Here is a 17,109-nt window from a genome sequence, read left to right on the forward strand (position 1 = left end):
ATATTATTCATTATTGAACTTCGGAGAAAAACTATCTTTCAATATATGTTGGCAAATTAAAACAAAAGGCATGAAGACGATAAACAAAGTACAATAGTGTAATATCCAATGTTGTTTACATTTACAGAAAACAAGCTACTAATATTTACATGACATCTACATATACATACACCTAGTTCCAGCTAGGGAGTATCATACAATTATCAACAACATCAACAGTATAAAGTAAAATGTATGTAATTTTTATTTGTGTTTTTTTTTTCAAAAAATATATCTTTGTAAATGTAGTCAAATGGTTTGGGATTTTTCCAATACTGAAATGTTATCATTTTTTATGAAATACAAATGTATTACCATTTATGAGGTGTGTAAATTTAATTTGAACAAAACAAATAATTAGTTTTTAAATGCTGAAAACTCACCAATATTATGAAGAACAATGGTTTACTATTTAAAACGTCTAGGTTCAAACAAATTTGTTGAATTGATATCCCCCGCCATCTCCTCATTTTTATCTATAGACTTATGAAGTTTCATGTTGAAATCTTATATAGTTTCTGAGATATAGCCCTAAAAGGTTTTGGAAAGATGGACGGAAGGACTGACGGACAGTCAACGCCAAAACTATATACTTCGCCTTTGGTAGGGGAAATAAACAACTTCAAGCATATTTGTCAGCAGGTTTACCAGAGTCATAGTGTTACTACTTTAGGCATTTTTCATTATGTGCCAGGGGTACATAGCATTGTAGTAGAAATTTAATAATAAATACCCATTTTCTACAGATTCATCACAAAATATCTTACAACCAAGAAGTGCAATAACAAATGGTGATTAATCTGACAAATATGTTTTGTTTTCACAATCAGTGCTGTATTTTAACATTTGTTCTCCTAACAAGATATTCAAGAACATATGAAAATTTAAGACATTTTATTGAGAAATCCTTAAATTCAGAATGAAAAGCACTGTCAAAGAATAACCTTTGAACTTTAAGTATGTCCTTTACCTTCAAGGCTCTTGTACATGACTTGCAGGCCTATATAGATTAGACTTGTGCAAAGTTATTCAAAAATCCTTCAGTGCATGTGTAAGTTGGATCAGGGACACATACTGACATACAAAATGGCGCTTATATGCCCCATATACACCACCTTTTAATAACTCATGTATACAACTTTTTACATCACAATGTCAATTTTGTCTCTTTTAATGAATACATGTATTACCATGGGCCAGTCATACTGAATGCAAGATTTATCTGTAAATATTTTCAAAACAGATCCATTTAAAGAAATTCAAATGAAGTAATAAAGAACTTTGATTAGATCAAAACTTGATGGGAATAAAAGCATGCACTATTTGCTCAATAATGTATGGCATACAATAAACAGAACAGCTATCAAGTATTATATGAGAAGTGTGTCAATAAAATACCTCATTTCAACTGCCAACATGTTTATGTATACTTATTGAATTCAGAAAAGTTACGCAATACGATTTAACTTTCTATTGAATATATTCATGGATAAATTGACAGTTCAACAATAATTATTTTAAAAACATGTGAAAATAAAATAAAACTGATTTGTTTAAGTTACCACCAAACAAATACGCACTTCAATTCTTACGTATAACTTACCTTGACATTTAAATGAAAACAGGAGCTGTCCAAACACAGCGCACTTGCTACATCACTTTTCTTCCTTGATAGGATAATGAACATTTTTTTACATGACCACTAGGTAATATTAAAATCTGAATAGCTGTAGCACTTATAAATGAAAACAAGATATGCCGAAAAAATTAGTTCTTTTAACATGTACCAATTAATTTAAATGTATTTAAATAATTGTGCTGGACAATACCTCAATCTAAACTAAAGTTATCGATTGGAAAACATATTGTTAGTGACAGTGACCTTGGCCCCAAATGCAATCCAAACATAGATCTGCATGAAAGCTACCAACACATAAAACCTCCGAAACATTCCTTCATCCAATCTAGTTATCAAGCAGACACTATTTTTCAATTTTTGTAACACTGACCTGGACCCCACTGGTTTTGAACCACTGATCTTCCCCACACTGACCTTTACCCACTGATCTTGACCCCCACTGGCCTTGACCCCAGTGACCTTGACCCACTTGACCTTGATCCCACCTATCTTGACCCCATGTGCATTGATCCCACTGACCTTGACCCCACTGGTCTCAAATGTAATCCCTACAACTGCATGTAACCCACCTACACACAAAAACCCCGCAAAAATGACCCATACACATGTGTACATTTTCTAGTGAATACCTGCATTCAAAATAATTATGTAGAATTGTTGCACATTTACCTTAAACAGAGCACTATACTGTTGCCAACACATGGGTGAGAATTCTAGTTTGAACATTGTGTGAATAGTCAAGCAAAAGATGCAATAATACTAATAACAGTATTATCAAATATGTACAAACTGATGGTTTTACCATTCTAGTATTCAAAACTACCTAAATTTACACAACATGGAAAATGATACTAATAACAATTTTAACATGGCAACAAAGACATAGCAAGTAAGATACATATAACATTTCTAATAAAGTACATGACATTAATGGTATCTGGATTCCAATAGGCCGATCGTTAAAAAGTTTGCTTAACAAATCTTTGGTAACGTTTTCTTTTAGAAGGGCAGCAAAATCATAAAGAGAACACATGTGAGATTTTGTATGAGTATTCTTTGCTGATATTTCTTTTAATTACGACATTATTCCAATTAAGTTCTCACAACCATTTAGTCCTTCTATATGCATTAATCAATTGAATGGGAGACTGGCAATCATAAATGACCTTAGGTCTTGAGTCATGGGACACAGATGTCCCCACATGTGACTTATCCTAGAAATCTACTTATGTTGAAAACAAGCTTTTGATGGGACATTTGACTTTTGACCTGTATGTGTGACCTTAACTTTTGAGGCAGATAGATCAGCAATACACAAATTGTCCATCTCCATATGGTGGTCATTGGTTTGAGTTATTTTAAAATTGCATTTATGACAAGTAACAGTCCATACATGCTGTTTAATGGCAAATTTAAACCTTTGTCCTCCAAGTGCGTCCTTTACATTTGAGGTAAGAAGATGTGTTATATATTCGACAAGCTGTCTCCTCATGGTTGTCACAAGTGGTCGGGTTTTTGTGTCAAATTGCTTGATGAATGAAAAAAATAAAAATACGTGACCTTGACATTTGAGGAAGGAAGATGGGTGTTAAATGTGGCAACCTGTGTCTTCCTTTAGGAACAATACATACGATTCTAAATGTTGCATAAACAGACTGACAGATTGCTGTAAATGGCCATTCCATTCTTCTACTTTCTACCTGGGCTATAATTAACTAATTTTAGCGAGAAAACATGAGCACTGTAATACAAATATTAGGATAAAGGAAAATGAAATCACAAAAAATTGTGCATGACATAGTAAATGGTAACTGATATAGCTAAGTGTATTTGGAAGTAATCACAACCATTTGGCAACAGATAAACAGAATTAATTCAGTCGTGTTCTGAGAAAACTGGGCACAATGCTAGTGCGTAAAGTGTCGTCCCAGATAAGCCTGTGCAGTCTGCACAGGCTAATCAGGGACGACACTTTCCGCCCAAATTGGATTTTTGCTAAGAAGAGACTTCATTTAAACAAAAAATGTCATATAAGCGGAAAGTGTCGTCCCTGATTAGCCTATGCGAACTGGGATGACACTTCACGCACATGCATTATGCCCAGTTTTCTCAGAACACCACTCAATTTGTGAACTTTATAATTTCAATTCATATGAAACATGTAAATCTAGATGTACAATAGTGGCATCAAAATACTACCTTGAACATACTTGGTAAAAATTTCTCCAGAAAACAGTTTAACATTAAAGCAATTACATTCAGAATAAAAGAGCACTACTAGACATAGGCTCTTTTATAAAAACATTCCAATATTCATTTCAAGTGCTCGTCTTAACCATTTCTCAATCAAAATTGAAACAGATACAAAAGGAGTTTTGGCACAGAAAAAAGAAGTACCCTATTGGGTTTCATTAACTTAGCAAAAGTACTTAAAATTTATGGCCGGATGCAGATTTTAGTTTCTAATGATTAGTGTAAGTATAGAGACCACAACTTTTCACTGAAAAAAATGGGTTTTGAATTAATAATTGCCATTCAAAATAAGTGAGAAAAGGACGTCCTTTAGTACTCATTTTATTAAAATGTAAAATATTATTTCTATGATGAGCACACCATACGATTAATTATGACTAATTTACAAAATAATTAATTCCATTAATAATTAATATATCATCAATAAGTTCTAATTCATGACTACAAAAACAATAAAAATAGCAGCATAATACATAGAAACTTAAATTATCCAACTGAAAACAAATTTATTTGGGCAAAGAAGCAAACAACTAAAAGAATGATTAAGAATTTGATTTAAATCATACTGCAGCAAAAGGAAGAGTATGCAAAACTTGTGATGTCAATTACTGGCCAAAATCACACATGAGTAACATGATAACAAGCCTTTCCATTCCGAAAACACAACAACAGAAAGTCTTTCACTTTGTATCCGTTCTATGAACTTTCAATCTGAGTAATTACTTAATGTTGTAGATTGTAAATACAATTTCTTATGTGCATTCATTTAAGCATATTTTGTCACTTCATTCAGATAAAATAATACAAGGCAGAAATTGCATTTGCAGAAAATCAAAATAACATGATTTGTTATTTTAATTTAGTAGGTTGTAATAAGCAATAACGTAACTGGGTATATAACCTAAAAGACTGTGGATTTACATTATGATTCAGAATCTTCATTTCCAACTTATATCCTGGATAAAAAGTCATCCATTCATATGTCGTTTGCAAAGCAACTTTAAAATAAATAATATTTCAAAATGGAAGGATGCATTTTATCAATTGATGCAATTCATCAAATTTCAAATTAATGAAGATGCAGAGTACGCAACAAAACATAATATTTTGATAATTACTTAGATGAATGATATTATAAATTAACAAATGAACATATCAGCAACATTCATAATAGCAAATTCAACACCACATTTAACAATTGACAGACATTAAGCATTCATATGCATAAGAAACAGATCAATACCCCCAAAATCCTGCCATTTTTGTGTCATTTAGGTAAGCAATTACATCATTTTCAGCAAATGGCAGTACAATACAAAATTCTGGATTCAATTAATCCTTTCCAACTCAGAAGCAAAGTGAAAATGTCTAAGTGCAAACAGCATAAAAACAGAACAGCCTGCAAGTAATTTGCAGTCTGTTCAGGTTTTATGCTGTTTGCTGCTCATCAGTATCTAAGGGTTGGAAATGAAGCCTTAAAAAATTGAATTAAGTAATAAATGTATTTAATTAAATTAAATTTTCTAAAGGACTACAAATGAGTAAAACTATGTATTTGAGTGGTAAAGGGTTAAGTCTTTAAATGAAGAACATACTTAAAACAGTAATGTTCTATAACTACTTGAAATTTAAGTCTAGCATGACACAACTATAATGACATCAGGATTGATCAAGAACAGTTTGTTAACAATATAGCAACATTTCCAGCCTGTATATATTGAAATTCTGAAGTGTAATTTTGTTTGTCTAAGTATAAACTTTATTTAGTTTAAACCTATTTATTTTAGCCCCATTGCATAGAAAGCCTAAGGCTTATTTGAAACGTTCTCAAGTCCATTTCCTGGGCCTAGAACCAGTACTTTGTGTCTCTGGGGGAGAACTAAAGAATGCTCCTACAGTGGGGATAAAACCCGTGACCTCCTGGTCGCTAGGCAGACACCATATCCACTACATCACGGTGACCTGTAATCCTTATTAGTGGGTGAATATGAGTCGCATTCTGAGAAAACTGGGCATAATGCATGTGCGTAAAGTGTCATCCCAGATTAGCCTGTGCAGTCCGCACAGGCTAATCATGGACAACACTTTCTGCTGTTATGATATTTTCTGTTTAAAGAAAGTCTCTTCTTAGCAAAAATCTAGTTTAGGCAGAAAGTGTCGTCAGTCCGTCAGTCCACACAGGCTAATCTGTGACAACACTTTACGCACATGCATTATGCACCGTTTTCTCAGAACGCGACACATTTGGTCCTAGATAATTGGCCGGCCTGACTCCTGAACACGTCTAGTGCCCTATATAATGTCTTGAGTTGCCAGTACATAGATTACCAGACCATGAGACCAGATATGACTTGAACATAGACAGGGCTAACGTGACCTTATGATAGGGTTACATATAAGGCCAATACACTTGAGTTGTTGAGATGCTAGCTTGATTAGCATTGACAATGGCTTTAAAACTATTTATTATTTCGAGTCCTTATCGCTTGCACATTAGGCATAATTACTGGCCATCACACCTTCGCTTGTAAGGTATCTGTTTATCAAGACTTTTCAATGTCTTTAATAGTATTTAGACCACACACCAGCAATCAATCCGCAATCACTTAAACTATACACGCATTAACAAGACACATTTAGCTAAATTAAGAACGGTACTAAATGCATATTAAGTTCTCAAGTACCTGTGACTGACATATGCCCTACTTGAATAAGAGGTGGGGTAGGTATTAAGTATATGTAGTAGACTGTTTCTTATTAACTGCTAGCCCACTGGGTGTCCTATGTACCAAGCAATGAGCGGCTCGCACATGGCGATTAATGTCTAGCACATCGGTTGTGAAATGGGGCTAATAAGCTGTTTGTAAAATGGGGCTAGTTAGCTTTCTCTAGAATGGAGCTAGCACACACACTGTCCGTCAAACTGGGCTAGCAGGCTGTCTACCATAAAGGGCTAGCACATCGGGGCCAATGAGGGGCTAGCACAATGGATTCAGAAGTGTCCAGCAAATTGGTTCTTGCAAGAGGCTAGCAATTTAAGCTTGTTTAAAAGCCCTCACATAACATCGAATGATTTCCTAGCACATTTTTTCTTTCAATTGGCTGTCCATTGTGTCTAACCCACTGTACATAATAAGTGTCTAGCACATCAGCAGTCACAAGTGGGTAGACTTCACTGGTGTGAAGCCCATGATATGTCTGGGGCTCTGAGAGGTGGTGAGTAGCATGCCATGTGACGTGTCGCCCACTTCGGACATGTCGGTTGACTCAGTTACATCGGACGTCTCTGAATCTGAAATCATTTAGCTTGTTTCAATACAAATGGTTACAGGGGTGTAATTAAACAGGAGCTCCCTAACACCAGGTCCTACATTCAAAAAGCTTGTTTGGGATAACCTCTGGCTACGTCACATTTTGGTATTTTTACATCAATAGGTTTTGAACAAATTAATATTTTAACCTTTTGTAAGCACAAAGCATTTGATTTCTTATACTCAATTTATTCTGAAATTTATGTATAACTTCAGTTAATATTTACATAAGGAGCTTTGTGAACAAAGGCCCAGGACTTCATATAAACAAAGTGGGAGGATCATAATGTAGCATGTTGTATTTAAGACGCATTTTATTAAAAATTCAATTTCAAGAGAATGCATGACAGCATTTAATATTGCTAAAGTGTTAAGCACGTGCATGCACTTAAAAAACAGTGACTGCTTTTTTCATGTTGAACCCATAATTTAATAACTCAATAAATAAATGAAATATCCAACTAATTAGAATGTTAAGTTTGAATTCTTGGTGTGACCTTTACCTTTGAGCTAGAGAGACATGTCTTTCAGGCCACATGCCATATTCACATGATGAACATCTGAGAAAAGTGATATTGAAATTGCATGATAAATGATGAACAAGCAGCCTGGACAAGATATAGGATGCTCAAATTTGACATCTGACCCTCTAGGGTTACCTTCAACTGTAAGTTAGGACCATTGGTTACATGCAACTAAAAGTCTCCGCAGGTTAGTAATTCTTTAATTATACGATGAATGCAGTGAATAATCATTGTGAACTCCAAGCATGATCTTGCAATTTTAGATACAAACAAGGGTTTTAAAAGTGACATGCCCTGTCCTGATGGTAAACATTTGTCATTTTAAAATAGAATGATTCATGACAAGTAACATCCATAAACGATCAGAAGAATGCACTTAGGCTTTTACACACTAATGAAAGCACATACATACACCAATTGTGATAGCTATATCTAGCTGTCTACAAGTGGGCTAGGCAAAAAAGTGGTAATAATGCTGATTAAAGTCCTAACTTTTGATCTGCCCAAGTAACAAGAAACCGTAAGAGACGGGTGATGCTCTACAAAGGTTTTTTTTGTCACAATATTGCACTATATGTTCAGATAAAAGGAAACGTCTTGAGGGGCATAACTATGGACAAAATAATACGATGGATGGTTAAGAAACTTAAAAATTAAATTAAAAGGGCCATAACTCTCTAAATAAATCATCTAACCAGAACCCACTAATAACATGCGCATCTCCTCAAGGTAGTTAAGCTTCCCATAAAGTTTCATTGAAGTCCAGTCAGTAGTTGGGGAGAAATAGCCCAGACAAGAATGGCACTATATGTAGTTTATAAAAAAATTCAAAAGGCCATAACTCTGTGAAAAATCATACGACCATAACCGGCTGATAATATGCACATCTCCTCTTCGTACTGAAGCTTCCCATAAAGTTTCATTGAATTCCCGAGATAAGTTGCTGAGAAATAGCTCGGACAAGAATTGCACTATATGTACAATGGAAAATTTCAAAGGGCCATAACTATGTGAAAAATCATCCAACCATAGCCGGCTGAAAATATGCACATCTCCTGTTGGTAGTAAAGCTTCCCATAAAGTTCCATTGAATTCCCATAATAAGTTGCTGAGAAATAGCTCGGACAAGAATTGCACTATATGTACAATGGAAAATTTCAAAGGGAAAATAACTCTGTGAAAAATCATACGACCAGAACCGGCTGGTAATATGCACATCTCCTCTTTAGTGGAGCTCCCCATAAAGTTTCATTGAATTCCGGTCATTAGTTGCTGAAAAACAGCCCGGACAAGAATTGCACTATATGTACAGTTAATGGAAAATTTCAAAGGGCCATAACTCTGTAAAAAATCATCTGACCAGAACCCACTGATAATATGCACATCTCCTCTTGGTAGTGAAGCTTCCCATAAAGTTTAATTGAATTCCGGTCATTAGTTGCTGAGAAATAGCCCTGACAAAAATTGTGCAGGGACGGACAGACGAAGCTACAACTATATGCTGCCCCCACAAAAATTTTGGGGGGAGCATAATAATGTTACCCACCTGTGGTTTGCATATCCTGTGTGTCGTGCAGCGGCATGAAGAACATGTTATGCTGCATGCCCGACCCCAGGGGCAGGTGTATGCTCGAGGCACTGGACACAGACTGCTCAGGGCTGCTGTTACTGTCACAGCTACTGGAGGACACGCTAAAATAGCAGGGGGACATACTGAACAAATAAGTTAAAAGGACAAACTGACAAAATAAGTTAAAACTAAACTGACCTAATAAGTTTTAACTTAACTGACCATATAAGTTAAAGGGACAAACTGACTGAATTGGTTAAAGGGATAAACTGACAATATAAGTTAAAGGGACAAACTGACCAAATAAGTTAAAGGGACAGACTGACCAATTATGTTAAAGGGACAAACAGACCAAATAAGTTCAAAGGACAAACTAACCCAAATAATTTAAAACTAAACTGACCAAATAAATTTAAACTAAACTAACCAAATTAGTGTGAACTAAACTGACCAAATAAGTAAACACTTATGAAAATAGCAACCATCGTATTGACCAAATAATTTAAAACAGTTGTTCTTTACTAGCAAGAACAATACTGACCAAATAAGTAAAAACTTATGTTCATTTATTTCAAAGGACATACTGATCCTACATTTAAACTGATATTCAGAAATAACAAGAGCACAACATAATGGGTGCCACGCTCGGCTGCGGGTGCAGTTTTGAATAAGTGAAAGCTTGTCAGATTATTTTTTTTTTTAGGTCACAGTGACCTTGACCTTTGACCTAGTGACCCAAACATGGGTGTGGCATGTAGAACTCATCAAGGTGCAGGTACATATGAAGTTTCAAAGTTGTAGGTTGAAGCACTTTGATTGTAGAGCCAATGACCAAACCTTAACAAAATGTTAAGGTTTTGCGGACGACACGGGCACGCTAGCTATGACAATACCTCTGGTTTTCTCCGAAAACAGCCAAGTTAAAAATGAGTATATTTTCCAAATATGTTACAAATGCTGTGCAGCAATAACAAGAACCCTTTTTATCAAATTCAGTAAAACTTATGTTCAGACATTACAAGGTACATACTGGCCAAATAAGTTAAAACTGATATTCATAAATTACAAGGGATAAACTGACCAAGTAAGTAAAAACTGATATTCATAAATTACAATGACCATATTGACCTAATATGTTACAACAGATGTTTTTAAATAAAAGGGGCATTATTAAACAAATATGCTAACACATTTTTTCAGATATTAATAGACCATAATCAACCAAATATGTTGCAAATAATGTTTAAAAATTTACAAGGACCATATTGACGTAATATGTTAAAAGAGCTGTCCACAAATAGGAAGGGCAGTATTTAAACAAATACCACTTAGTTGAAACGAATGTTCAGAAGTTGCAAGGACCATACTGACCAAATATGAAACTAACACATTCAAATGTGTTTTAAATCAGTTGGGAGTCCAATATTTAAAGCTCCAGGTGAAACACTTTAAACAACAATGCGAGTAAGAACAAGCCAATTCATTGAATTGATACCCCCGCCTTCTCATCATTAATATCTATACACCTATGAAGTTTCATGATGACATCTTATATAGTTTCTGAAATATAGCCCAAAAAGTTTGTGACAGTTGGACGGATGGACCGACAAACGGACGGACAATGCCAAAAAATAAATCCCTCTGCCTTTGGCGAGGGACAAAAAATAGAACTGTCACTGTTATTTTTGAAATACCCCCTGCATATTGTCACATAGATTGTCATGCATTGTGTTCTTTTACAGAATCTTTCTTTAAAAGGAGGTCCCTTCTAAATGAAAAACCTGTTAAAGTGTAAAGTGTTGCCCAGATTACGGAACTACACTTCACCTACATGCATTAAGATCAGTTTTCCCGGAACGAAGCTCATATAAATGACTCACAACTTGCTGATTTTCAAGCCATACCTGTGTGCCAGAGGGTGGGGCAGAAGCCTATCCGGGGTGCTGGGTCCGGTGTGGAACCGCTTGGGTGGGCTCATGTAACTCTCAAACCGGTTGTCTCCATCCGGCTCCACTGTGAACACAAAACAATACAAGCAACGGTAATTGAATTCTAAACACCTTTGTAGTCACATAGAAAATCAAATGAAATTTAAGACTTTTCTTACAAGATTCAGTCTTAAAGCATTGATTTCCCACCAAAAGATACTGATAAAAAGAAAACAGCATTAAACCTGATAAGACTGTGAGTTACTTACAGGCTATTCTGGTTTCATGCCGGTTGAATATAGACATTTTAACTTTTCTTCTGAGGGGGAAACGTATAAAACTCCAAACATAACATTGTAGAACTTGTTTAAACAATAAAGATAATGTGGTTTATAGAGCAATGTTGGTGTTTAATAACTGGTATTCACCGTTACAAAGAGAGAAAAAATAACAGTGGAATTTAATTATCAAAGATGTTAACTGTTCTTTTGTGAAATAACGTCTTTATTTTGCCTTCATTACATATTTTATGAAAAATCCTCCACTTTAACACTTTTAAAAGTAAACAAACAGTCGTAAAAGCATTGAATAAACTGGGAATATGCATATTTTGATAAAAGATTAATTGACTTTACTCGTGGCCATAGAAAATAGATGTCTAAATTATTTTCTATTGAAATAGACAAAATGACCTACAAACTTGTTAATCAATCAAAGAAATGGAACTGACAATGTATGTAAAGATTCCTATAGCCCTGCTCCCAGTAATGGAACTGACAATGTATGTAAAGATACCTATAGCCCTGCTCCCAGTAATGGAACTGACAATGTATGTAAAGATACCTATAGCCCTGCTCCCAGTAATAGAACTGACAATGTATGTAAAGATTCCTATAGCCCTGCTCCCAGTAAGGGGCTGGTGGAACTGACAATGTATGTAAAGATTCCTATAGCCCTGCTCCCAGTAAGGGGCTGGTGGAACTGACAATGAATGTAAAGATTCCTATAGCCCTGCTCCCAGTAATGGAACTGACAATGTATGTAAAGATTCCTATAGCCCTGCTCCCAGTAATGGAACTGACAATGTATGTGAAGATTCCTATAGCCCTGCTCCCAGTAATGGAACTGACAATGTATGTAAAGATTCCTATAGCCCTGCTCCCAGTTAGGGGCTGGGATTAATAACCTTACATTTTCTTTTTCCAAGCGGACTAGGTCTCATCAAGGTGCCGGAAGTTATAGGGCTAATACTTCTGAAAATAGAGAGAACTTCAAAATTTTAAAGTAAAAAACACAGTAAGATCTATGTATTTTTTTGCAATTAACTCTCAGAATAGTATTTTATCACATGATTTACCCTGTTTCCCATGTAATACAACCATTACATATTTTTTTTTATTACACATGTGTAATACAACATTTTTAAGCGTTTTCATTGGCTTAGTTTTCGTTTATTGACCAATTGCATTTTGTTATTTTGATGAAATGATGTCACGAAATGTAAACAATATTCGGGATTTATCATTATGTTTGCGTAAAAATTTATTTCATTTGCTCATTTAAAAGCATGTGATAAAAAAGATCTGACACTCGTTGTCATATCATAACATATTTTATTAAACTCGTCCAGTAAATTCGTTAGTAAGTTTGCCAAAGGCTCGCTTACAAACAAAATTCCTGAACTCGTTTAATAAAATATGGTGTGATATGACAACTCCCTCTCGTGCCAGATCCTATATGTAACAGTGTATAACATGCATCATCTTTTAAAATTAAAATTTTGGTGTATAAAACTGCACGCAAACCATGGAAAAGTATGGTAAATGAATGATAAAACTGAAAATTTGACAGTCAATATAACAACAACTGCAACTAAGACTTTGTTGTAAACGTAGCTAAAACCCCAGGTCTGCGTTTTCAGCCATGCTCAAGTGCAAATAAGTCAGAAATATCTCTAGGAGATGGAAACAGTCTGCATATCAACACTTAAGCATATTTGAAGTTTCAATTTTATCATTTGAGAAACTTTGAAGTAGTCCACTCCAAAAACTTGCAACAACTTTTTTTTCATACAGACAGATAGAAGGACTCAAATATGCCCATTCGGCAGGGCTATAATTGGGTTGATTTTTGTTCGTAAAAACAACAAAATAAAACAAAAAATTATCAACATCTAGGAATTATTTAAGCCTCGTTCTATAAATAACTGGGCTTAATGCATGTGTGCTCAGAGTCATCTCATAGAAGCCTGTGCAGTCTGCACAGGCTTATCAGGGACAACAACTTTCGCTCTTAAGGTAATTTTTGTTTAAAGGATGCTTCTTCTTACCAAAAATCTAGCTTAGGCATAAAGTGTTGACTCTGATTAGCCTGTGCGCACTGGGCAGGCTAATCTAGGATGACACTTACGCACACGCACTAAGCCCAGTTTTCCCACAATGAGGTTTATTTAAAAGCACAAACCTTGAGAAGGATCTCCGTGTTGGACTAGGACTGGGACTGGGGGTAAATATGTGGTTCTTGATTGGCTGCTGCATTGACGGAGAAAAACATTGCTGAAACAGAAAACGTAAAACTAGACAATCGTCATGGAAACTGATGACCCACACGACTGTCTGGTCACAGGAAAATGCTTTTGGAAAAGCACAATTTTGCAATGAACTTGTCTATGGAAAAGCAAAACAAGAGTTTTTTACAAGTGGGTCAAACAATACCCAAAGAGCCTCACATTGTGGCAAGTTAATAGAAAGATAGAAATGTGTCACAGATACTGATACCCCACAAGGCATGTTTAGAAACAGACAAGACCATATTTTCCAAGATACAGGCTCAAATTAAAAGAACACACTACCTTGCCAGTTCTTGTGGGTGAAGGGGCACCAACTATCATACAAGGGGAGGTAAATATGTGGAGGGACTCTGAGAAAGACCTGGGTCGTCTAGGGGTAATTTCTGCAATCATTGGCTCCTCCTGTATAAGAAAGGCAATTTAAGTCTCTATCTTAATCAAAAGCACATAAAAGCTCATAATAATGATTATTATTGGTGGCACATAAATATTCGTTGATCTCATTTGTTGACCTATCCACAAATTTAAGATCTCAATGAATAATTATGCTAAACGTTCAAATATTTTAAGCGGAATTATATCAGGCATAAAAGACATTAACATCTAATGTAATCAAGACAAACATTCTGTGTTTGTTTTGCAATCCAGATTTACCAGATACTACATATGGGGCACTAACTCATTACAATGTGTGCTTAGCACTTAGCAGACACCTGACATTTCCTATTCACCCTTTACCACATAGATACGTATTTAAACTATTTTGACGCATTAGTAGTACCATAGAATTATAACTTTAATTCAATACTTTCTTATTAATTCAAGTTTAAAGGCTTTATTTTTAATCCTAAGATATTGATGAGCAGCAAACACATAAAACCTGAACAGTCTGCGAGTTACTTGCAGGCTTTTCTGGTTGTATGCTGTTAGCACATAGCCATGTTCACTTTTCTTCTGAGTGGTTAAGGGTTAAATTTTTGTAAATGCCAATGCAGAAAAACTGTATCGATATCATTACCTTCATTCAAGTAGAATATTGATGACAAGTGCTAATTCTTATCACCTTCATGCACTGTGTGTGAATTGTGTTTTTCTGGGATGCTGTATTTTAAACGGTCAACACGCGGCAGATCGAAAAAATAAATTCATTTAAATGCTGACACTGAGTTATCAACACCTGATTGAAATATTTTCTGCCAATTTTCATAGAAAAATATAAACATATATATAAGTGTATTTGTTTTTTGTGTCTGTAACTAAATTTACTAGTATTTAGATGTAATCGTAAATTTACATTTGTTATATTCATTGACACATTATTTTCTGATATACTTTTATTCCAGCTATTTGTTTAACTTGCCTGCAAACATTAACCATACAAACTTTGTTAATACTAATTGTTACCATTTTTTTGTATTATTTGCACATTCTCTTATTGGTTTTGATAGAGGTTAGATTGATGTCAGTTTTGTCATGACTAATAAATTATCAGATAGCATTAAAAGCAATATACAAAAAGCAATTTCAAATCGCAAATTAAATGCCTCTGAGGCAGAACTTTGCAAAATGTGTAATCTCCAAAGCAATGCCCTGATGTATTGTGAATCAGGGAAATTTCTTTGATTCAAAATTTCACTACACTGCTTTCTAAAAACCTTTGACTAATTAGAAAAAATCGAGTTACCAAGTGGAATAAGTTGTTACTCACTATGTTACATTTTTCATTCCATGTGGCAGATATTTGTATAGCAGACCGAATTTCTCTGAAATATAAAACAAAACACAATGATTGAAGGGAGACCACTCTTATATATGGAAAAAGGCAATATAACCATCATAATTTACAATATAAACCCTTCACGGTGACAAGAGAAACATGTTATCCAACATTTTATCAGCAAAAATGCATATGCTAACAAGAGCACCGCCTTGCGGGTGCAGACCGATCATCTATTTTCTTTTTAAAGGTGAAGGGACTCTCAATTTTAATCACAAAGGAGGGAGAGGTGGAGTGAAGAGGGGTGTATAGTGTGGGGGTGTGGACATTTATTACATTATCTTCCAACAAGGGACAAAATTGTCACAAAACCAGGTTTTCATTTTGAAAAAAAATCTGATAAAGGGAGAAAACTCAAACTGAACTTTTGAAATGAACAAACAAAATTAACCCCCTTTGTAAGTTTGTTTTTTAAAAAAATCTATTTTTAGTCGTGGCGACCTTGACATTGGAGATATTGACATGATTCTTTCGTGCGATACACCGTCCCATGATGGTGAACAAATGTGCCAAATGATTTTAAAATATCACAATGAATGACAAAGTTATGACCAGGACAAGCTCATGTATGGCCATTTTTGACCTTTGAACTCAAAGTGTGACCTTGACCTTAGAGATATCGACGTAATTATTTCGCGCGACACACCGTCCAATGATGGTGAACAAATGTGCCAAATGATTTTAAAATCTGACAATGAACGACATAGTTATGGCCCGGACAAGCTTGTTCCGCCCGCCCGCCAGCCCGCCAGCCAGCCAGCCCGCCCGCATTCGCCAATCTAATAACCAGTTTTTTCCATCGGAATACCTGGTTAAAAATGCGGAAAAAAAAAGAAACAAAATATTTAAAAATCGGGAGTAGGGGGGGTGGGTATAGTGTGAGGGTGTGGTGGTCATTTGTGAGATGATCTTATAAAAAAATTAAAATAATGGGGGGGATTCGGGGGGGAGGGGGGGATAGCAAAGTATCAATCAAATCTAATCATAAATAAAGAAGTTATGGCAATTTTAGCAAAATTTTATAATTTTACCTTGAGAGTCAAGGTCTTTCAAAGGTCAAGGTAAAATTCAACTTGCCAGGTACAGTAACCTCATGATAGCATGAAGGTATTTGAAGTTTGAAAACAATAGCCTTGATACTTTAGAAGTAAAGTGGATCAAAACACAAAATGTAACCATATATTCAAAGTTACTACGACAAAAAAAGGGCCATAATTCCGTGAAAATGACAACCAGAGTTATGCAACTTGTCCTTTTACTGTCCCCTTATGATAGTTTGCGAGTGTTCCAAGTATGAAAGCAATATCTGTGATACTTTAGGGGTAAAGTGGACCAAAACACAAAACTTAACCAAATTTTCAATTTTCTAAGTATAAAGGGCCCATAATTCCGTCCAAAGTTACATAACTTTGCCTGCACAGTCCCCTTATGATAGTTAATAAGTGTTGCAAGTATGAAAGCAATAGCTTTGATACTGTAGGAATAAAGTGGACCTAAAC

The 17,109-nt window shown here is 35.1% G+C and overlaps 1 protein-coding gene across 3 annotated transcripts in view; it reads right to left on the bottom strand.

The window, feature by feature from the left end:
- Window positions 1–82: 82 nt before the first annotated feature.
- Window positions 83–17,109, bottom strand: part of LOC127838218 (P2R1A-PPP2R2A-interacting phosphatase regulator 1-like) — a 278,300-nt gene continuing 261,273 nt past the window's right edge. Inside the window, exon 11 of one of the 3 annotated variants that reach the window (XR_008029731.1) lies at window positions 83–1,009. The gene's annotated coding sequence lies outside the window, so the exon portion shown is untranslated. Of the gene's footprint in view, window positions 1,010–2,177; window positions 2,502–3,743; window positions 4,833–17,109 lie in introns of those variants that run through there. The other 2 variants (XR_008029732.1, XR_008029733.1) reach the window with 2 other exon arrangements.

The sequence above is a fragment of the Dreissena polymorpha genome, chromosome 7 (genome assembly GCF_020536995.1).
Source record: "Dreissena polymorpha isolate Duluth1 chromosome 7, UMN_Dpol_1.0, whole genome shotgun sequence".
Taxonomy (NCBI): Eukaryota; Metazoa; Mollusca; class Bivalvia; order Myida; family Dreissenidae; genus Dreissena; species Dreissena polymorpha.